This window comes from Apodemus sylvaticus, chromosome 10, assembly GCF_947179515.1.
Source record: "Apodemus sylvaticus chromosome 10, mApoSyl1.1, whole genome shotgun sequence".
NCBI classification, from domain to species: Eukaryota; Metazoa; Chordata; class Mammalia; order Rodentia; family Muridae; genus Apodemus; species Apodemus sylvaticus.
The window spans coordinates 5,991,267-6,014,832 of NC_067481.1; the positions used below are offsets into that span (position 1 = coordinate 5,991,267).

Below are 23,566 nucleotides of genomic sequence, written 5' to 3' on the forward strand. Positions count from 1 at the left end.
TCAAAACCTGCAAAGCCCTGGGAAAAGATGGAGCAGAGTCAGGAGCCTCGGCAAAGTGAACCTCGGATGTTGAGGGTGCCTGGTCTCGCTTTCTAGAATGTTTACTGCACGCCCTTGGGTAAGTAAGTGAGGAGCAGGGGTCTCTGCCCCAGTGCTCACTGGGACCCTGCATTTGTGTGCCCGACAAAGGCTGGCATCCACCATAACAATGCTGAGAACCTGGCTCAGAGAGTAAGCCATGTTACAGGGCAGATCCTGGAGCTCGCTGGTCAGCCTAGCCAAGACTGAGAGGTCAGCTTCAGTCAGAAATCCTGCTTCAAGGGACATCCACCCGATGTCCCCAACCCCAGCCTATGTGGACAAGTACATCCCTGCACATGCATACCAACAATAAAAGGAAAAAAAAATGGGTGTGGAGGTAACACCTACTTGAGGAAAGGTTTTTTTTTTCTGTTTTATTTTGCCTCGCTTACCCTCCTTCCCCAGCAGCCCCAGCAGCCCACCACTGTGCTAAATCCCCAGTCCCTTGCCTTGCGTTAGGACAAAGTCACACCCAGGCTGGTCCGGAGCTCTTCCCTCAACTTCCTAAGAGCCAGAGTTACAAACACTTCCTGTCATGTCCCACTTGAGAAAAAAAAGATGTTCGAGGGAATCCATCCTCTGTGAGTTCAAGGCCCTCCTGGGCTGTATGAAAAATTCTTAAGGCAGCCAGAGTTCCACAAAGAGACCTGTCTCAAAAAAAAAAATGCAGGGTTCCTGGAAACAGTTGGTTGGAAAGGAACAGGGTGGGGAACATAGGATGGACTTGGCAAGATTCTGGTAATTACCTTTCAAGCTAAAATATTAGGAAAGCAAAACTTTCCATATTAGGTGGGTTGTGGCTAGTCAATAAAAGCAGGAGATGAAGCAATCAGAAAAAGACAGACAGACAGACAAACAGACAAACAGACAGAAGGAAAGGAAGGAAGGAAGGAAGGAAGGAAGGAAGGAAGGAAGGAAGACCCGAGGCGCCTTTAGAGTTCACCAGAGGGCTGGAGAATGGCTGTGTGGTAATAGTTGCCTAACACACCACATCGATGGTAAATCCCAGAACTGTGCTCCGCCGCTGCCGCCGGCACCAGTGATTTGACCTGACTAAGGGCACTGTAGGGATGAAGAAACCACAGCCACGCATTGGCACACGCTGCCGCTCTGATTGGGGTGGGAAGTCCCCTGACTTCTCCAGCTGCTTTTCCTCTTACTAATTCCTCAGAGGCCAGCGGCTTGCTTCCCGCAGCACTTAGCACAACCGTATCCTTCACGTCAGTGGTGGGAGGCTGCGGCAGGCCCTGTGGCAAGCACAGTTAGGAAGGCCTTAGCTTTGTCTACGAGGTAGTGTAGCCTGATGTGTTTATAAGAAGATAAATTCAGGAGGGGTATGTTCTATGGATGTGTGGTGAGGCGTGGGGGAAGGGGGTGCCTCAGCCAGCCCGTGCTGAGGGACTGGCCACAGGACGGTATAGTATGGAATAGAATGTATTCAGGGCATGGGGAGGGTAGCTGAGAGGGTAGGAGAGGACAGAGAAAGGCAGGGAGAGACAGAGATAACAGAGAGAGACAGAGACAGAGAAGAAAAGAGAAGAGAAATGGAGGCCAGTCATGAACACGTGGCGGGGGGTGGGGGGGTGGGGGGGTGGGGGGGTGTGAGGGAAACAGGGAGGGAGCAGGAGCAAGAAAGAGCAAGAGAGCGAGGAGGGGGAGCAGCCCCTTTTATAGTGAGTCAGGTATATCTGGCTGTTGCCAGGTAATCGTGCAACAGAGCTTAGACAGGATGCTAACAGAGCCCATGCTGGCCTCAAATTTGCTATGTAGCTGAAGATGACCTTGAACCACGGTCTTCCTGTGTCCATGTCCCAGGGCTTACATGTGTGTGTCCACCGTGCTTGGTTTCCATAGTGTTGGTAATGGAACCCCAAGTTCCGTACGTGCCAGGTAAGCTCGCTGCCAAGGAACAAGAGCCCCGCCCCCAGTCATAAACTTGACAAACTTATTTATATTTCATTTTATGAGACAAAATTTCACACTGTAGCCCAGGACAGCCTCATATCTTTCCCGCCTCTGTCTCTCAAATACTGGGATTAGGGCATGGGGCTCCACATCTGTCTCTTTCTCTCTCTCTCCCCCCCTCTCTCTCTGTCTTTTTGAGACAGGGTTTCTTTGTGTGCTCTTGGTTATCCTGGAACAACTTGCTCTATAGACAAGGGCTGGGCTTGACTCACAGAGATCTGGACTGAAGGCTTGTGACACCAAAGTCTGGCCTTAATTTTTTATTCTTTAAAAATGTATTAGCAGGGCCGGAGAGATGGTTCAGCATTTAAGAGCACTGGCCGTTCTTCTGGGGACCAGGGTTTGATTCCCAGCACCTGCATGTCGGTGCACAGTCACACTCTGGTTCTTAGTAACCGGAGCCCAATTCCCAGGATTCACAGGGCAGGAGAGGGCAGCTCCCAGAGGTTGTCCTCTGACCTCCACACATGTGCTGTGTGCTGTGGTACGCACATGCCCCCCACACACACACCCAGAATACTTAAGTAAAAATACAATTTAAGTAAATAACTACTGTATCATCATCAGCGAGCATACATGACCTGGTATGGAGGGCAGCGTCTATGTCGTGCCTCAGGAGGAAGTCAGGGACCACTCTCTGGAGTTGGTGTCCTTCCCCCTGTGTCTGGGTTCTGTTAACAGCTCCGGTTGCCAAACTTGTGTGGCAATTCAGTCACTGGATGGCATTGCTAGTTCCCATGTCCATCTTTTAGCTTTAGGGATTTATAAATAAACTCTAGTAGTAACAAAATAACACTTTCTAGAAACTCCCTGTGCTCTCGGCTTGCTATCCTTGTTGCCTCTACCAGTAGCCATACACTTGAGGAGAAACTTTTATTTATGTATTTTTATTTATTTATTTGAGACAGGGCTTCTCTGTGTGCTGTTAGACTAGGCTAGCCCACATCAGACAGCTTATGTATAACACCAACTGGAGGGGAGGCAACGGTAAATTAAAATAAATAATAAGCCGGGCGGTGGTGGCACACGCCTTTAATCCCAGCACTTGGGAGGGATTCTGAGTTCGAGGCCAGCCTGATCTACAAAGTGAGAGTTCCAGGACAGCCAGGGCTGCACAGAGAAACCCCCGTCTCAAAAAAACCAACCAACCAAATAAATAAAATAAAATAAATAATAATAAGATTAATTCTAAAAAAGGGGGGACTATGAATCTAATCTTGGGCTGGGCAGTAGCGCGACGGCAGAGCAGGTGCCTAGACGGCCCAATGCTGGCTTCTGTCTCCGTGTTTTGTCCTTCCGTGCCTGCTACTAATAGTGGCGGGAGTCCGGTGAAGGGGAAGGGAAGATGGTGGGTGAGTCAGGGCTTCTTTATTTGAGGAGGTCTTACCCAAAGGCTCAGTCATCCAAGCACAGGAGTGTTTGGCCTGTGCCACGCCCTCAGGGAAGAGCTGTTCCGGGAGAGGCGGTGGGAGGCTCGGTCCGCCCAGATGGCCGCTGAGGACCCTGCACCTGGCTCCTGCAGGAGGCAAACAAACAAACTAACCAGAGCTGTCCTAAATGTAACGGTGGGGGATGGGAGGATGAGTGAGCCGGTGGGACCACCAGTCACGTGTGAGGCCGGTCCGAGCCCACTGCCCGCCTGGGGCGGCTGCTGATCTGGCTGTGGCCCTTGGATCACAGGAGCTAATCCGCCTTCTCCTCCCGGTCTCTCCTGCCTCAAGGCGCTCGCACTTGGCCTAATCCCCTCTTCATTGCCAGCACAAAGGCAAGGAGACAAGGCTCTCCACTCCCTGGTTCTTGTGAAAGTGCCCTCAGCTCTCAGCCAGCAGGCAGCGGTGTCCCCGCTAGCCCTGCTTGCAGGAACTGGGCGAGGCCTGATCCTTTTACCCTTTTACCGGCTACCATTTTTAACTAGCTGATTGTAGTTATGCACGATGACAGATTTCATTATGTTGTTTTCATGCAGGAATATAATGTATGTGGGTTAGAGTCACCCCTATTATCCCTTCATATCCCTTCCTTCCTCTTCCCAACTGGTTCCCTAAGTTCTCTTTCTACCCTCCACACCTATCCCACTGTGTGAGTGTGTGTGTGTGTGTGTGTGTGTGTTTCCGTGCTTGTGAAAGTCAGAAGACAATTTCAGAGTGTTAGTTCTCTTCTCCAACTACGTGGGTCCTGAGGCTTGAACCAGGTTGCCAGACTTAGCAGCAAGCACCACTAAGCCATCTTGCTGGACCCTGGATCTCTGTTCATTTCTTTTAAACTTTACTTTCTATTTTATCTTATGTATGTGGGTGTTTTGCCTGTGTGTCCATGGGTACCACATTTATGTCTAGTGCTTATGGAGTCCAGAGGGTGCCAGATCCTCTGGACCCGGCTATGGGCCACCACATGAGTCCTGGGAGTTGAACCTCAGTCCTCTGGAAGAACAGCCAGTGTTTTTAACCACTGAGCTGTCTGTCTAGCCCTGGCTAGCAATTTGGTTTTGTTTTTATTTCTTTATCTTTTTTTTAAGACAGTGTTTCTTTGTGTAGCCCTCACTCGCCTGCAATTTGACCAGGCTAGTTTTGAACTCAGAGATCCACCTGCCTCTGCCTCCCAAGTGCTGGGATTAAAGGCGTGCGCCACCACCGCCTGGCTACTGGCTAGCTAGCACTTTTAACAACACCATAAGTCATTTTCCTTCAGTGGTCCCTCAGTCTCAAGAGCAGGGTTTTCATGCTAGATTCCAGCGTGAACACCGGCACAGCACCAACGCAGTTACATACCATACCGTAACCCTCTCATGTACGTACCGTAAGTGTATCTAAGTGTATCGTAACTGTACCCAGCCCTGGAAGGGAACCAGGCCCAGGACAGAAAGGACACATGCTATTACAGTCCCTCCCGCTTCTTCCCAGACACCAGCACGGGAACACAGCCACGGTGACAGAGCTGGCTGTCACCCATGCTCCAAGAAAAGGGTGTGTGTGCCTGCCCTGCCCCAAGAAAATAGGGCGCTGCCACCCACACTCTAGGGAAAGGGACAGCCCGGTCCTGGTTCTGAAATCCTTAACATTCCCTCATTCTGACTAGATGCTGTCAGCCCCAGAAGCTTTCGTCAATTAATAAAGCTAAATTACCCCTATTTCCCTGTTGAACAGTGAGATGATTTGGAACGGGCTTTTTCTTAATGTCTAATTGGTATTTAATTACTAGGGGATCCAGCTTGCCCTTGTGTGTGAAATGAAACTGCCTTCCACCGTGAAGCCCTTACCCCGCCGGCTGGCTAAGATGCCAGCCTTGCATGATCTGTTTTGTTTCTCTTCATCAGCACGCTGTGTTTGCAATAGGGTCAGATTTCCTCAAGTGCCCACATAACGGGCGCGGGTATGTGGAGATTTTTTTTTTTTTCGAGACAGGGTTTCTCTGCATAGCCCTAGCTTTTCTGGAACTCGCTCTGTAGACCAGGCTGGCCTCAAACTCAGAAATCCGCCGGCCTCTGCCTCCCAGAGTGCTGGGATTACAGGTGTGCGCCACCACCGCCCGGCTAGATTGTTTTTTATTTGAGACAGACTCACTGGCCTGGAATTTTACTACCGGAGCCAGCTGCAAGCTTCCAAGGGTTTGCCTGGCTCCACCTCCCATCTCGCCATCTCGCCATCACTGGGATTACAAGCGCCTGCCATCACATTTGGCTTTTTAATTGAGTTCTGGATACTCAAAGGCAGGTCCTCATCTTGTGAAACAAACACTTTTCCCTGGGGTCTTATGTAGCTCAGGCTGCCCTGAAACTCATGGTGTACCTGAGGATAACCTTGGATTTTCTGTTCTGATCCTCCTGCCTCCATATCCTGAGTTCGGGAGTCACAGTCATGCTAAGTAAGCACCTGGGCTAGGCCACCGCCCTCTGTCAGACCTTTAAGAATCTGGCTGTACTTCCCACACAGGTTACTTTGATAGCAGAGAGGAGTTGCAGGAAGAGGAGGGTGGGGAGGAAGAAGCAACGGGCAGGCAGGGAAGTGGAGGACTCACAGGGTGCTCTTATGTGAGCCAATGAGAGTCGGTACTGTGCTCACATTAGAATTTTTTTAAATATTTATTTATTATTATATGTAAGTACACTATAGCTGTCTCCAGAAGAGGGTGTCAGACCTCATTAAGGATGGTTGTGAGCCACCATGTGGTTGCTGGGATTTGAACTCAGGACCTCTGGAAGAACAGACGGTGCTCTTAACCGCTGAGCCATCTCTCCAGCCCCTCACATTAGAATTTGAACCGAGAGCCAGGTGTGGCACATGCCTTTAATCCTAGCTCTCTGGAGGCAGAGGCAGGTGGATCTCAGAATTCAAGGCCAACCTGGTCTACAGAGCGAGTTCCAGGACAACCAGGCTATACAGAGAAACCCTGTCTTGAAAAAAAAAAAAGTCAAAACACAAAACAATTTGAACCTGTATTGGTGCTTGATTTGACCTTCGCCCAGCAGCCTCGATAGCTCACGGCGGGGACCTGTAACAGCTAATCTGGGCTGTCCGGTTGACACACCCGTGATAAGGGGCTTGCCTCTGAGACATTGCCTCCATCAGATTGGCCTGTGGGGCATCTCCTTGATTGCTAATTGACTTAGGAGGGCCTAGCCCGCTGGGGGCACACCATCTGGAGGCAGGTGGGCCTGGGCTGTACAAGAAGACTAAACCTATGTTGGGGAGCAAGCCAGTAAGCTCTGTACCGGGTTGCTGCCTTGGAGATGGACTATTAAGTACAATTGTGTACTGGCTAGTTTTGTGTGTCAACTTGACACAGGCTGGAGTTATCACAGAGAAAGGAGCTTCAGTTGGGGAAGTGCCTCCATGAGATCCAGCTGTGGGGCATTTTCTCAATTAGTGATCAAGGAGGGAGGGCCCCTTGTGGGTGGTTCCACCTTTGGCTGGTGCTCTTGGGTTCTATAAGAGAGCAGGCTGAGTAAGCCAAGGGAAGCAAGCCAGTAAGAAACATCCCTCCATGGCCTCTGCATCAGCTCCTGCTTCCTGACCTGCCTGAGTTCCAGTCCTGACTTCCTTTACTGATGAACTGCAACGTGGAAATGTAAGCTCAATAAACCCTTTCCTCCCCAGCTTGCTTCTTGGTCATGATGTTTGTGCAGAAATAGAAACCCTGACTAAGACAAATTGTACGCTGAAATAAACCCTTTCCTCCCCAAGCTGCTTTTGGACAAGATGTTCCAGAAAGAACACTACAAGGGTGACTGCCCACAGCAGAGAGGAGCACGTGCTTCTGAAGGTGCTTGGCTCCCCAGGGGACTGTTCCGATGATCTGTAAGAAACCACCCTAAGTGTGGTTAAAGCAATGGCGATTGGTCATCTCTCTGTGGGCTGTGAGTCGGCAGGGCACAGCTGGGTGCTCCTACTTCCAGGTGTCCTGTGATTGCCCTGTCACTAGGACTGAACATCTCGTATGGCTCCTGACATTTTCATAGCAGACTCTGACTGTTAGTTGGGGTTTCAGGCAGTGTGGTCCTTCCAGGGGATGCTGGGTCCTGGGACAGAATGCTGAGTGACCCAGTCGGAAGTGACGTGACTTCCATTTCAGCCTCACCTCCCAGAATGTCACTTCTTAGTCAAGGAACTAAGGTCATCAGCCCAGGTTCTAGTGGGGACAGAACAATGGGCTCTCCTATTCCTGAGGAGCTGAGTGGGAGGCAGGGAAAGAAGGGATTGGTGGTGGCCATCTTTGGAGACCGTCCAAAGAACTGGGGATCTGTAGGGATGGGTTTGTAGATCATGAATTGATTCCTGCCAGTGTATACACCGCCAGTGTATCCCGGCCCTCTTGGTTTTGATGCTACAGCTGTGATCCTCCTCACAGGGCAGTGTTTATCTATAACCCTAGATCTGTTTACCTATAGCCTTATCTCTCCACTGGACGTGGCCCATTTTCCATTTACCTGTTTGCTTTGTTTGAGACAGGTCTTACTGTGCAGCTGGTTAGTTAGTTTTTCTATGCAAGCTGTAGTCATCATGGAAGAAGGAACTGCTGGGTTTTGTGTGTGTGTGTGTGTTGTGTATGTTTTTTGTTTTTTCAGACAGGGTCTTTCTGTGTCCTGGCTGTCCTGGAACTCACTCCATAGATCAGGATGGCCTCAAACTCAGAAATCCGCCTGCCTCTACCTCCCAAATGCTGGGATTAAAAGAGTGCTCCTGCCATCAGATTGGCCTGTAAACTCACTTGTGGGAGTCCCCGCCCACTGTGGGCATTGCCCTCCCTTTTGCACCTCCATTTTGCACCTCCCCTCCGAGGTGTAAAAAAAAGGTAGCCTGACAGCAAGCCAGTAAGCAGCCTAATGGTTAGTTAGCAGGCAGTAAGGAACCTGTCTGGTTCCCTCTGGGTGCCAGCTCTGAGATCCTTTCAGTGATGGACTGTGGTGTGGAAATGTAAGTCAAATAAAACCTCAGGAAGCAAATTAAAACTCCCAGCATGCACCTCTCCTCTCCCTTACCTGTGTGTGTGTGTTTGTGTGTGTGTGTGTGTGTATATGTGTGTGCTGAGGGCAACATTGATCATCTTGCTCAGTCACTCTCCACCCTAGCTTTGAGGCAGGGTCCCTCACTGAACCCAGAGACCCAGAGCTCTCTGCTCTGGCTGAGGTGGGCTCACTGGCCAAGCAGGTTCCCAGGATCCTCCCCTCTGCCTCCCCAGCACTGAGATAGGGATTATAGACCAGCTCAGTCTCTCTGTCTCCCTGTGTCTCTCTGCCTGTCTCTCTGTCTCTGTCTCTCTCAAACATGAGTTGTAAGAGAATCAGGTTCAGGTCTTCACACTGGCCTGAGAAGCACTACAGTGACTGAGTGTCTCTCCCAGGCCTCATTCCCCTCTCATTATTAATAACGGCAGGGTTTTTTTTTTTTTTTAAAGAGTTACTTATTTATTATATCTAAGTACACTGTATCTGTCTTCAGACACACCAGAAGAAGGCGCCAGATCTCATTGCGGATGGTTGTGAGTCACCATGTGGTTGCTGGGATTTGAACTCAGGACCTTTGGAAGAGCAGTCTGTGCTCTTAACCGCTGAGTGGTCTCTCCAGCCCCATATAATGGCGTGTTTTTGAGCTCTGGTTTTGTGCCTGACTCTGTGCTCACACACACACACACACACACACACACACACACACAGAGATGCTTTCTTTCTTTCCTTTTCTTTCTTGATTCTTATACTCTTCCTTCCTTCTTCCCTCCATCCCCCCTCTTCTTTTTTTCTTTTCTTTTCTTTTCTTTCTTCCTTTCTCTTCCCAGTAACTCCCACCAGATGTGCTTGCTCAAAACCGCTTTCCCAGCAGGCCCAGGCCTCCTTGGATGCCCCTCAAGTCTGAGTCAACACTTTAGGCCTGTTTCAAATTTCACAGGCATTGTGAGACCCAGAGCCCAGAGCAGGGAACTCCTGCCGTTCACTCTTTTCCCTTGCCCTGCCCCCACCCCATCCCCACCCTGATCTCTACTCCCCCTTCTACAGGATTGAGGCAGGAAGAAGAGAAATGGAACCACATAGCTTCCGGTGGGTGGCGCTTGGTTGGTGGTCAACACATTGCTGTTCCCATGTGGGTGAGGTAAAGACTCTTTGCTGAACTAATTCATTCCGGTCGGACACGTGCTTTGTGCTAAGAACATCACTCTTGGAGTATTCAGCAATGTCCTTGACCTCTACAACTAGACACTGGGAGCTGTCACCCAGTGTGACAATCAAAACTATCTCCAGGTTATTTCCAGTGTCCTGTTTGAGACCCTACTCTATAGACTTGTCGGGAGCAAGTGTGGGTCTTCACAGTCCTCCTAAGGGCCACCTCCCATTCCTCCTAATTCTAGGAGGCGACCTTGCACCCTGTTGCTCTGGGAAGGACTCCAACCCCCAATCCTGGAAGCCACACTTCTATTCAGTACTAGACCCTAACCCTGGGGCCTGCGGACATCCATCCCCTGAGGGGCTGGATTGTCCCTGCACTTAAGTCCCTCTGCTCAGTACTCACTATGTTATCTTTGGGCACTTTGCAAACATGCTTTAGCCTCAGGAAGGATCAGCTAGTATTTGACCATGATGACGGCCAACTGGAACACAAGGACTTCCTTCTTCTCTCATATTTCTTACAATGATTGCCCTGTATCCCCAACTCTTCAAACCCCTCACCTGGTTTCAAGAAAAAAAAAAAAAAAAGAAAGAGCCAAGAAGTCCTCATGAAGGAGGAGACCTTTTCTCTTCCCAAAAGTTACCTCGCCTTAGGAACACGGGCTCCCTCAGGTCAGGCCAAAAAGAATGACCAAAGACATCCATGGTAAAGACTGAAGTTATTTGTGTCTGACAACTGTGCTGTCCTTCCCCTACAGGACTTGAAGGATTTAAATGATCGACAATTTATTATTAATAATAAACTCACTCACGTGGCTTCCCTGCAGCTTGTATTAAAACTCTTTTCTATAGCATAGTCGAGGATCAAGCATTCACTGGATGAATGATTGTCCTCAGGGGATGGGGCCTCCTCAGGCTGCTGCTGGCTATCTGGGTTTATAAGGTCCTGGTCCTGCCCTGGGGCCACCACCAGATGGCTCAGAGATCATTGACATTTGTGGTGTTTGGAGGTTTTCACTGCCATGGGCCTGTAGCTCCTTGAACCTGACCCATTTGGCACCCTTGCCCCAGGAGCCTTGTGACTTCCTGTATTGCTTGCTTTGGGGTTTATCTCAGCTAATCTCCTGTATCTTTGTCTATATCCTGTATCCAGGCCTTGGCGAGCCTGGACCCTCCTTCCTCTGTGGCACACTTTTATCTAACCGGTGGTGCCCCATGTGTAGCCATATGTTATGGAAACTGGTCTTGTTTGACAGGAGTGTCCCCAAGCACAGAGAAGGCACTAAACCGTGTCTACTGAACCAGATCTTCAAGGGTGCACAGGTACTTGGAGCCCACTGGAACGCCTGCAAAGCCCCCCACTAGGAGCCATCAAAACCTCGCCCGCACCAGAAGTCTCTGTCCACCCAAGGGCCCTGGACTCTCAAGTCCATCTCAGCTTTTCCAGCGGCTGCTGCAGCAGCATCTGCTCCCTACCACTGTCCTTGCTGAGCTGGGAGGGTCACCCCTAGCGTGCTTGGCTCTGCCGCCCAGTGTTCGGCCCTCATCCCCGGCAGGGTTCTTGGAATCCTATAGAGAGAATCAGCTTAGAGATCCAAGTTAGTGTTATTTTTAGAAATAAAGATCATCAGACCTCAGCTTTCAGAGACATGTTCAGAGGATGAATAGGGGCAAGGCATCCTGTTTTTCTAACGTTCAAGTTGGAGCGAGGCAAAAAAAATCCTGAATGTTTTGGGCTGGTGAGATGGCGCAGAGGCTTGGACCCAGCATGTGTGAGGCCCTGGGCACCAGCCCAGCACTGCAGTGCAGTGCAGTGTGATCGCAGCCTGAAAGGGTCTCCTTTGTTACAGGCAGATCTTGTCTTCCCAGCAGCCCCCTCGGCGGCCGGATGAGACCCAAGCACACCTTCTTTGCTCCCTCTATCAGGTCCTGGCTGGTATCGCAGGCCGCTTGGAATGCATCCATCTTTTATCTTCTGGCTATTAAAACAGAAAAACAACGGCTTCCCATAATCAACCTGCTGCCTAGTTCACAACAGGACCAATTTTTTTTCCTCTTAAAACTGCAAAAAAGCTGTCGGTGGAAAATGTCACCTTGTGGTGGGCAGAGCTGTGGGAGAAAGCCAGCAAGTCTGGAGCCCTGAGGAACAGTATTTACTTGCTATGCTTTGTATGCACGTGTGGGTGTGTGTTTACAGGGGTGCACATGTGGGTGTGTGTTTACAGGGGTGCACGTGTTGGGCACAGATGTGTGAGTGTGTACACCAAGGTTAACCTTGGGTGTCATTGCTCAGGTATCAATCACTTTGTCTTGTTTTCTTGTATGTGTGTCTGTGTGGAGGCATTCCTGCATGGATGTCTGTGTAACACATCTATGCCTAGTGCCCACAGAGGCCAGAAGAAGGGTTACCATATCCCCTAGATCTAGAATTAAAGATGGCTATGAGCCACCATGTAGGTGCTGGGAATTGAACCTGGGTCCTCTGGAAGGGCAGCCAGTGTTTCCCCCTCCCAACTCCCTTCCCCCCCCACACACACTTATTGGGGGAGGCTGCATCAGTCCTTCAGGCCTTCCTCATGGCTGACAGCACACTGCTCAGCTCCTCCCACTTTCTCTTGGCGCTGATGCGCATGCCCACCCTCTTCCTGATGGACTTCAGTGTGCGCATGTCCTTGGACACTGAGCAACTCCGTGACGCTCGCTCATAGGGCACGAAGCCACACACCTCCCGGGTCGTGTCCCGCACGAACTTGGTGTGCTTGGTGAGGTGCCCGCAGCTGTGTCTCAGCTTGCTGACATTCTTGGTCACCTGTGGCCCTTGTTGAGTCCCACGGCCATTGGCTAAGGCAGGGCCATGGCGGCAGCCCTTGATGGCGGCCGGGACCCATCCAGTGCGCTTAAGCAAGGAGCCATGTCTTCAGCCCATCTTGTGTTTTGAGACTGGATCTCCCATTGACTTAGAACTTGCTGAGGAGGTTAAACAGGCTGGCTAGTGAGCCCTTATCTCTGCTCCTCCAGTGCTGGAGTTACAGTCACAGGGCACCACATGTGGGCTCCGGGGATCCAGCTAAGGTCTTCATATTTGCACCACAAGCACTTTACTGACTGAACCACTTGTCTGTCCTCAACCTGGTTTTGTAAAGACCATTAAAATCCAAACAGGAGCTGGGCTGTGGTGGTGCACGCTTTTAATCCCAGCACTTGGGAGGCAGAGGCAGGCGGATTCCTGAGTTCGAGGCCAGCCTGGTCTACAGAGTGAGTTCTAGGACAGCCAGGGCTACACAGAGAAACCCTGTCTTGAAAAACAGAAAATGGGGCGGGGTGCGGGGGGAGACAAAAACAACAACAAAAAACAGGAGCTGGAGAGATGGCTCATTGGCTAAGAGAGCTAGCTGTTCTTCCAGAGGACCCAGGTTCAATTCCCACACGCATACGGCAGTTCACAACTGTCTGTAATTCCCAGTTCCAGAGACACCCTCATATAGACAGACTTGCAGGCAAAACACCAATGCTCATAAAATAGACATAATCATTAAAAATAAACAAAAACAGCCCGGGTAGTGGTGGTGAACACCTTTAATCCCAGCTCTCTGGAGGCAGAGAGAGGCAGAGTTCTAAGAGTTCAACCGGCAGTGGTGGTGCAAGCCTTTAATCCCAGCATTTGAGAGGCAGGCGGATTTCTGAGTTCGAGGCCAGCCTGGTCTACAGAGTGAGCTCCAAGTCAGCCAGGGCTACACAGAGAAACCCTGTCTCGAAAAACAAATTGAAACAAAACAAAAAAAAGTGTTCAAAGTCAGCCTGATCTACAAAACAAGTTCCAGGACAGCCAGGACTGTTACACAGAGAACCCCAGTCTCAAAAAACCAAAACAAAAATCAAATAAACAAAAACAAAAAAACCCCAAAAATTTAACTGGGAAATTAAAATCTCAAAAAAAAGTTTGTTGTTGTTTCAAAACAGACAGAAGTATCTTTCTAAAGGTTCCAGACAAACCCTGTATTGAAGGTCAGACAAAAACCAGAAAGGATTTCAGGGAAGGGGCTCCGCACTTGACTGTTGCAGAATTCCTTGTGCTCCCCAGGACCTGCAGTTTCTTCTATTCAGATGCTTAACCAGCTAGGTGAGGCCCAACCACATTATGGCTTTATTTAAAGTACACTGGTTTAAATGTTAAAATATTCAAGAAAGCACCACCACAGAAACATCTAGAATAATGTTTAACCAAATATCTGAACAACATGACCCAACTAATTTGACATATAAAATTAACCCTCAAAGACCCTAGTAAGTTACACAAGGAAGACCAGGTGTGGTGCCACATGCCTGTGACTCTCACACCCGGGAGGCTAAGGCTTAAACTCACTCATGAGCTACCCAGTAAGTTCAAAGTCAACCAGGCTGACCTAATGAAACCTTGTCTTAAAAAAAGAAAGAAAAAGCTGGGAGGTGGCAGCATATGCCCTTAATCCCAGCACTCGGGAGGCAGAGGCAGGCAGATCTCTGTGAGTTTGAGACCAACCTGGTCTACACAGTTCCAGGACAGCCAAGGATGTTACACAGAGAAGCTCTATCTTGAAAAACGGAAGGAAGGAAGGAAGGAAGGAAGGAAGGAAGGAAGGAAGGAAGGAAGGAAGGAAGGAAAGGAAGGAAGGAAAGGAAGGAAGGAAGGAACCATACCTGACAGTGCAGGCCTGTAATCCTAGTTACTCAGGAAACTGAAGCAGGAGAATGATAAAGCCAGGGTCTACACACACACACTTGCAGGCTGTGGTCCACGTAGTCTAATAATTGCTGTCTCCTAAAGGAAAGGTCCAGGAGCTGAAGTTGTTCCGTCCATGTGACTGATGTCTCTGGTGCTCAAGTCCTAGAGAGCCGCTAGTCTTTAGCCTTTGTTGGAATTCTGAAGAAGTAGGTCGGTCCTAATCCCTCACAGGTGTACCCAGACACTTGGTTTTTAGTTGATTCCAGACACAGCTGGCAATCAATGAGTCACTACACTGGCTTGAAATTAAAAGTTAAAAGGAACAGGGTGGTGGTGGTGCACCCCTTTAATCCCAGCACTTGGGAGGCAGAGGCAGGCAGATTTCTGAGTTGGAGGCCAGCCTGGTCTACAGAGTGAGTTCCAGGACAGCCAGGACTATACAGAGAAACCCTGTCTCGAAAACAACAACAACAACAAAAAAAACAACAACAAAACAAAACAAAAGTTAAAAGGATACTAAAAGATATAGCTCGGTACCTCACATACATGAAGCCATAGGGGTGTGTGTGTGTGTGTGTGTGTGTGTGTGTGTGTGTGTGAGAGAGAGAGAGAGAGAGAGAGAGAGAGAGAGAGATTATGTTAGGAATGCTAAATCAGCAAAAACCATCCAGGCAAAGCCTCCTCTCTGACTGCATCCCCCCAGAAGCAGACGCCCTGGCAAAATGTTGTAGTCATTTATTTAGGAAGTGAAACTGGGTCTGCTGAGAGTGCTCGCTGCTGTTTCAGAGAACCCGGGTTCAGTCCCCAGTACTCCATGGCGGCTCCCAACCATCTGTAACTCCAGCCCAGGGGATAAGACACCCTCTTTTGGATTCTGAGGCACTGCAAGCATGAGATACACACATGTGGACAGAACGCCTTGCCCAGAGCACTGCAGCCAAGATGTCCCCTTTTGGGTGCCAACCAGACTGTCCTGATGCCAGTTCCAGTTGCCTTTAATGCTCCACAGGAGCCTGGAGGAAGCTGCGCTGAAACCACAGCTGTTTGCAGCTGAAGCACAATCTGGCGAAGGCACTGCAGCCACTGCTGGTTCTAAGCCTGGGCTGCCCCTTTTGCAATCAGGAACCTTAGTGAGCGCTGTGCAGGAGCTCTCTTCTGCTGACTCAGCACTTCCCCGAAAGCCCCTCCCCCCAACATAAATCCTTTGTCCGTGCAGGCACACCCTTTACTTGCTGGAGGGACTTTATTGTGAATGCTGCGGTTACACTCTCTAAAAAACGCCTTCTAGCTACACAAGCAGAAGTTCGATTCATTTCCTGAGCCAGGCAGAGATTCGTCCTGTACTGCCCCCTAGTGTTGCAACATTTTAAGATATCATTTAGTTATCTTTATTTATGTAGAAACAGTGTCACACTATTAGTGATGGCATAGGAGGAGGAGCATTAGGCAAAGGTTGTTTAGCCCAGGCTGGCCTCAAAGTCACAGCATTCCTACTGCGGCAGCCTCCCGAGTGCAGGAGTTACAGGCATAAGCTACCACACCTGTATTTTGTTACCCACTTCTCATGTCTACCGACACAGGCTGAACTGGTAACACGGAGGCCGAGAAGGGATGCCAGTGGTAGCAGAGGCAGCAACAGTGGGTGAAGGAGAGCTGGTGGGCTGGAGAACGGCCTGGGGAGAAATGGCAGGCAGCAAATGTATCAGAGGAGAGAGACCAGGCTGGGAAGATGGCTCGGTAGATAAGAGAATATACCATATGCTGCACTGTGTGCTTCAGACCTGGTTCCCAGTCCACAGGATCCATTTAAAATGCTGGATGTGCGGGCTGGTGAGATGGCTCAGCGGGTTAAGAGCACTGACTGCTCTTCCAAAGGTCCTGAGTTCAAATCCCAGCAACCACATGGTGGCTCACAACCATCCTAACAAGATCTGATGCCCTCTTCTGGAGTGTCTGAAGACAGCAACAGTGTACTTACATATAATAATAAATAAATCTTTAAAAAAAAAATGCTGGATGTGGCCACACACTCACCTGTAGCCCCATTTCTGCGGGAGAGGTGGAGGCAGGAGGATTGCCCACGTGAGCCTCCAGACTGCACTCGGAGCCGTCAAACATCTGGAACCTTGTGCCCAGCGGCGGAGTTTGGGCTCTAGCCTCGGAGCTTGCCCCATGGGCATTCAAGGGTCTGGGAAGGGCCACAAAGGAAGAGCTCTGCCTAGGCCACTTGTAATGTCTATCCAGAAGGACCCCAGCCAGGGCTCTGGTAATTCGAGTAACAGAATGAAACTGTGAGCAGCCAGACTCTAGGGGACGCATGCACAGCTGTTTACTAAAGGTTCCTCTGCCTTTGGGTTTGCTGATGCTGATGGCAGAGTTGTGGAAGAAGAAATTGGAATTGGGGCCAGGTGTGTTGATGGATGGACCAGGTGTGTTGGTGGATTGACCAGGTGTGTTGGTGGATGGACCAGGTGTGTTGGTAGATGGGTAGAGGTGGAGGCAGGAGGATTGCCCACGTGAGCCTCCAGACTGCACTCGGAGCCGCCAAACATCTGGATGGTTGGTGGATTGTTGGTGGATGGGCCAGGCGTGTTGGTGGATTGACCAGGTGTGTTGGTGGATTGACTAGGTGTGTTGGTGGATTGACCAGGTGTGTTGATAGATGGACTGGGTGTGATGATGGATATAGGCCAGGTGTGTTGGTAGATGGGCCAGGTGTGTTGGTAGATGGGCCAGGTGTGTTGGTGGATGGGCCAGGTGTGTTAGTGGATGGGCCAGGTGTGTTAGTGGATGGGCCAGGTGTATTAGTGGATGGGTCAGCTGTGTTGGTAGATGGGCCAGGTGTGTTGGTGGATGGGCCAGATGTGTTAGTGGATGGGCCAGATGTGTTAGTGGATAGGCCAGGCATGTTGATAGATGGGCCAGGCATGTTGATAGATGGGCCAGGTGTGTTAGTGGATGGGCCAGGTGTGTTGTGGATGGGTCAGATGTGTTAGTGGATGGGTCAGATGTGTTAGTGGATGGGTCAGGTGTGTTGGTAGATGGGCCAGGTGTGTTAGTGGATGGGCCAGGTGTGTTAGTGGATGGGCCAGATGTGTTAGTAGATAGGCCAGGCGTGTTGGTAGATGGGCCAGGCGTGTTGGTAGATGGGCCAGGTGTGTTAGTGGATGGGCCAGGTGTGTTAGTGGATGGGCCAGGTGTGTTGGTGGATGGGCCAGATGTGTTAGTGGATGGGTCAGATGTGTTAGTGGATAGGTCAGGTGTGTTGGTAGATGGGCCAGGTGTGTTAGTGGATGGGTCAGCTGTGTTGGTAGATGGGCTAGGTGTGTTGGTAGATGGGCCAAGTGTGTTAGTGGATGGGCCAGGTGTGTTGGTGGATGGGCCAGATGTGTTGGTGGATGGGCCAGATGTGTTGGTGGATGGGCCAGGTGTGTTAGTGGATGGGCCAGGTGTGTTAGTGGATGGGTCAGCTGTGTTGGTAGATGGGCCAGGTGTGTTGGTAGATGGGCGAGGTGTGTTAGTGGATGGGGCAGCTGTGTTGATGGATGGACCAGGTGTGCTGGTAGGCACTGTAATTTAAGTACTTGGGGAGGGAGATGGAAAGAGGAGGAGGATCAGGAGTTTAAAGTCATTCTCTGACACAGAGTGAGTTTGAGGCCATCTGAAGCTACATGAGACCCCCCCCCACACACACACACAGAGAGAGAGAGAGAGAGAGAGAGGAGGTAGGGAGACTCACATACCTGCCACAGCATCTAAAGAACTGGGATCTGCTCCCAGCACCACTGGGCCAAGGAACAGTCTTTTGCTCCAGGGTCCAACATCCCTGCTGAGACTTAAATGCCAGAATCAGGACCGTTGCATATATAACTGAATAGCTGTGCTGTGTGGCAAACCAAACTGCTCACAAGACTGGGGAAGAGATGGGGAGTCAGCCAGTGGGAGGAGGGCAATGAGCACATGGTCCCTAGAGAAAATAGAAAGGGGTGGAGGGTGGAGGTGGGGTGGGGGGAAGGTATCACGGCTTCCTGAGAGATGGCTCAGTCCTTAAGAAGGACCTGGACTCAGTTACCAGCACCCACATGATGGCTTACAACTACCTGTTAACTCCAGTTCCAGGGGATCTGATGCCCCTACTTGGGCTTTAGTGGGCACCAGGCCTATACACAGTACACAGGCACACACGAACAACTTTTATTTTGTTTTTGTTTTTTTAGACAGGGCTTCTCTGTGTGATCCTGGCTGTCCTGGAACTCGCTCTGTAGAACGGGCTGGCCTCGAACTCGGAGATCGGCCCCGTCTCTGCCTCATGAGTGCTGGAATTAAAGGTGTGCACCACCACTGCCCGGCTCTAACTTTTTTTTTTTTAACCCCAGAAACCGAAAAGACTAATTCTGCGTGGAGATAAGCTGTCACACTGTCCTAGTTTCTTTCCCTCCTGTTTTGCTACAATTTATTTCAGCTCAGCATTCAAGGTTCTTCCCCTTGTTGCAGAAGCCTGAGGTGGCTTTGTGTGACTAGACTTCGGCTACTTTGTGGGTTCTTTTTGCTTCCACCCTCTGCACCCCTAACACTAGGTAGAGGAAAAAAAAGGATAAGGGGGCAGCGTTAACATTAGACTACTTCGTGCTGATCAGGGGCGTTGAGTTCCTTGGTGCGGTGCGAGTTTGATCTTTGCAGTTTTGTTTCTTCTTGTCTCTTCTCTGCACTCAGACACTTGACAAACTCCGATCAACAGCAACCAACCCCCAACCCATCTCCCAGGGTCCCTAGCATCAATACACCCTCTAAAAAGAGGCCAGAAGCCGGCGGCGGTGGCACACCCTGTCTCGAAAAAAACAAACAAAAATTCCCAGAATTCCTAATGTTGCGCAATCGCAGAATCTGCCGCTAACAAAATCCCGCCCTCGAGCACAGGACAGATGGAGTGGCTGCCGAGGACAGTCTGAAGCGGCCTCATATCCTACACCTGGGATCAAAACAATAACCGTATTCTTATATTTATGTGTTTTTAAAAGAAACCAAAATTCCCAAATTGTCGCTACAGCTTTATATTGCATCTGCAGTAAAGAAGCGCTGTCAACGGAGGAACTCGAACCCAGTTAACTCTTCACTTTTTTTGGTCCAGCGTCCCCTGCCTAGGGAATGGCCCCGCCCACAGTTTAACCGGATATTCTGACCTATGTCATGGCTCAGTGAATAAAGCTACTCCTCTGGGAGTGGAGAGGGCTTGGAGGTTAAGAAAATTGGCTCAGCCGGGTGGTGGTGGCTCACGCCTTTAATCCTAGCACTTGGGAGGCAGAGGCAGGCAGATTTCTGACTTCGAGGCTTACAGAGTGAGTTCCAGAACAGCCATGGCTACACAGAGAAATCCTGTCTTGAAAAACCAAAACAAAAACAAACAAACAAAAAAAAAAAAAAAAAAAAAAAAAAAAAAAGAAAAGAAAGAAAAGAAAGAAAGGGGGAGTCTTAACAGAGGAGTAGGGTTCAATTCCTGGGGCGTCTGGCACCCTCTTCCAGTTTCCTCGGGCATCAGGTATGTGGTGCACAGACATACATGGGTGCAAAACACCCACATACGTACAAAGTATAAAATAATTTTTAAAATGAAAGTTGTCCTCTGATACCTTCCCCCCACCCTGCCATGTACCATGGCACATGGGTACAACACACACTCACTTAAAAAGAAAGGTGAGCCTTTCTACATTAATTAATGTAATCAAGACAATGTGCCCCGGGCCTGCTCAGGAGCACATCTCTTGGCAATATAACAATTAACACTAACTGTTGCAAGGTAGTTCCTATCCATTCACACTGAGGCAGTAAGAGGCCAGTGATTGGAGGGGAGAGAGGAGGAGGAGCTAAGGAGGGAGGGACCTCACGAGCAGAGCAGAGAGGGAGACACGGATATCCAGAAGGCTTCAGACGTATTTCTGGTGTTTTGGAGAGGTTAGAAATATTGGGATAAGACTTTATCATTGTAAATTGGCATTATGAAATTGGGAGTTTCTTATATATAAATATATTTGGTTAACTATTCAAGTTTAAGAGTCATGCTTTACCGGAGTGGGTGCTGGGCGGAAGTGTGGGACTCGCACCGTTTACATAGCCGATGATGGAGAGGAAACACAGCTGGGAAGCTGTGCGCGCTGGCTCCAAGAGATTGGCTCTTGGTGACAGTGAGAGCCGTCCTGAGCGAGACCCGCCGGGACTTGGTGCAGAGGCCTGGCGCGGTGGTACTCTTTCTTAATTATTATCCACTACAACTAACCATATACAGACTTTGTATATTTGAGACTGACTGTCTAAATCAGGAGTCAACAAAGCTTTTCTATAGAGAATCAGAAAGAAGCGGGTGTTGTATTGCCGATCCTGGCACTTGGGAGGCAAAGGGAGAAAGATTTCTATGAGTTGGAGGCCAGCCTGGTCTACATAAAATTTCCAGGCTAGTCAGAGCTACATAGGGAAACCATGTCTCAAAAACAAAGAAAAGCACTGGATTACTAGGAACTGGAGAAATGGCCCAGTGATTAAGGCTGCTCTTCCAGAGGACCAAGGTTCAATTCCCAGCAGCCCCTGGAGGGTCACAACTGTTGCAAGTTTAGTTTCAGGAGCCCAGCGAATGCCCCCTTCTGTGAATGGGTGAAGGATGACCCTAGAGGCCGCAGGTGGGAGGCAGGGCGCTTGTGTGAACTGTTCTGGGGCCTGGGTTCCATACCCCACACGGTCCCTTGCTTCACAGAAAACGATCTTGTAACCGTCAGTCATACTATTCCCCCAGGACATGTCATTGGAGGACATAACTTATTAGCCCATGTGTTGAATTCAAATTGCCAAAGAACAGCATTTCTCTCTATGTTCTGTTCAAAGCCGAACTGGCTGTAATCAGTGACTCACAATTTGGGAGCATTCCGTCTATGAAATAGAAAGTTCTTGTCTGGATGGGATAACTGCCCACTGCCCACCTGCCTGTAATCGGCATTTATGGAGGATGAGAAGGAGGACTGCTGTGATTTCAGCCAGGATTCTCTCAGAAAAACAAGAACGAGAGAGAGAGAGAGAGAGAGAGAGAGAGAGAGAGAGAACAGATTATACTGAGCAGCGAGTGTTTTATGGACAGAAAAAGACCATAGGAGGGCTGGAGAGATGCTCAGTGGTTAAGAGCACTGACTGCTCTTCTGAAGGTCCTGAGTTCAAATCCCAGCAACCACATGGTGGCTCACAACCATCCGTAATGAGATCTGACTCCTTCTTCTGGAGTGTCTGAAGACAGCTACAGTGTACTTAGATATAACAATAAATAAATCTTAAAAAAAAAAAGAAAAAAGAAAAGAAAAAAGACCAAAGGAGGCAGACCAAGTCGCGTTTTGTTTGTTTCAAGGCAGGGTTTCTCTGTGTAGCCCAGGCTGTCCCAGAACTCATTCTGTAGACCAGGCTGGCCTTGAACTCAGAAATCCGCCTGCCTCTGCCTCTAGGCCTGGGCCATCCTGCCTTTAAAACGAGTCATTTCAAAGCTGCTGATCTTATAGATTCAAAGCAGGCGAGGCTGAACAGCACCTCCTCCTGTTCATTGCCCGGTTATATTTTAATCTGGCCTCTTTCGAAGCTCCTTTTCCTACCAAGGTCCCTAGCACCTTTTCCTACCAAGGTCCCTAGCACCATTTCTCCAGCAGGAGGTGGAGGTGGGTGGGGTGGGCTTGGAGGGTGGGGTTGGGGGGTGTTCCGATGCAGCAGCTCAGGTCAGACAGTGACTCCCATACATGTTACTGAAGATAAAATCGGACTTTAAGTCCCCACAAGCCAGGATTTGTGCATAAATTCTGCGGGAGAGATGGCTCAGCCGTGAACAGCCAGACTCACAACCAAAGAGATTCCCAAGGCTTCCCTATTTCCGGAGCCTCAGGCACTGTCTCTGGGCCTCTGTGTATTTGAGAGGCCCCAGGCCCTGAGTGGCTGTACAACTCACTTGCCAGATTGCATCATCCTTACAGCTAGAAAAGACTCCCCCTCGCCAGAGCTGGGCACTCAGGGACATTCCAGTTTCTCGTCTTTGTGAAGTTAGGCCTTGATTCAATAACAAAAACCTCTTAAGGGATTCTCAGGTCCCCAGGACGTGTCCCCATGTGCCCTCTCTGTCTTGAGACGACATGCAGGAAAGTAAGACTCAGCTTCCTTCTAAATAAGGTCATTTCGCCCTCTGTTTCTGCTGCATTATACTACACTCAAGTCTTCCAGTCTCCCATGATACTTTAAAAAGGAAATGTTGATGGCTGCCAAGTGTCCCGGGGGCTGAGCTGATCATTATTTATTTATGTAGCCAATCCTGTTCTCTTGGGGCGTTCAGGGATGCGGCTAAATTCTTCAATGGCTGAACCGAGCAGCTGTCCCCTGGCCCGAGAGCCTATCTGGAGATTACCACACAAGCTGTTCAGTTACTTCTCTTCCCAGGGAAGACCTTGTAATGGCGCCAAGTGAGTGGGTGGTGCGTGGTGCTGGGGGAACGGCAGGGCACGACTATCAAAGAGTTGAGATGACACAGCTGCTCAAACCGCTCTCTGCCAAGCCACACTACCAGAGTTCAGTCCCCGGGACTCACAGGGCAGAAGAAAAGAATGGACTCTTGTAAGTTTTCCTCTGACCTCCATTTTTGGGGGGGAGGGAGGGGAGGTCTCACTGTGTTGTCCAGGGTAGCCTCGAACTCCTAGAGATCTGTCTGCCTATGTCTCCTGAGCCTGGGATTAAAGATGTGCACCACTACCATTCACAGCCATCTTACCTGGTTTTTGAAGTGGTTGGTTCTGGTGAAGGGGTTTCTCCTTCTCAGCGGCAGGCAGCTGCCTAGTTACCAAGTCCTCACATTGGGAAGAAATAGGACATTCTGGCCAGGCGTCTTTTCCTCTTTTCAGTGACACGCCCTTGTTGGGACTCCTCTTTCATCTGTTCTCAGCTCCTCCTCAAAGCCTAAAGCTTCAACCCTGAACTTGAAGCCCATCCTGGTGCTTAGAGACCCCTAGGGCGCGTTCCTAGGTGACTGGCTTCAGGGGATTGAGCAGCTAACCAGAGACCTGGTATTTCCTCCTTTGAGTCTAGGCTGACCCTGGGATGGAGTTTTGTGTTTTGTGTTTTGGTTTTGGTTTGCTTGGTTTAGTTTTTCGAGACAGTGTTTCTGTGTGTACCTCTGGCTGTCCTGGAACGTGCTCTGTGGAGTGGGCTGGTCACTAACT

The 23,566-nt window shown here is 49.8% G+C and overlaps 1 pseudogene; it reads right to left on the bottom strand.

Annotated features, from left to right (window-relative positions):
* Positions 1–12,203: 12,203 nt before the first annotated feature.
* On the bottom strand, positions 12,204–12,496 carry LOC127695068 (60S ribosomal protein L36-like; annotated as a pseudogene).
* Positions 12,497–23,566: the final 11,070 nt, after the last annotated feature.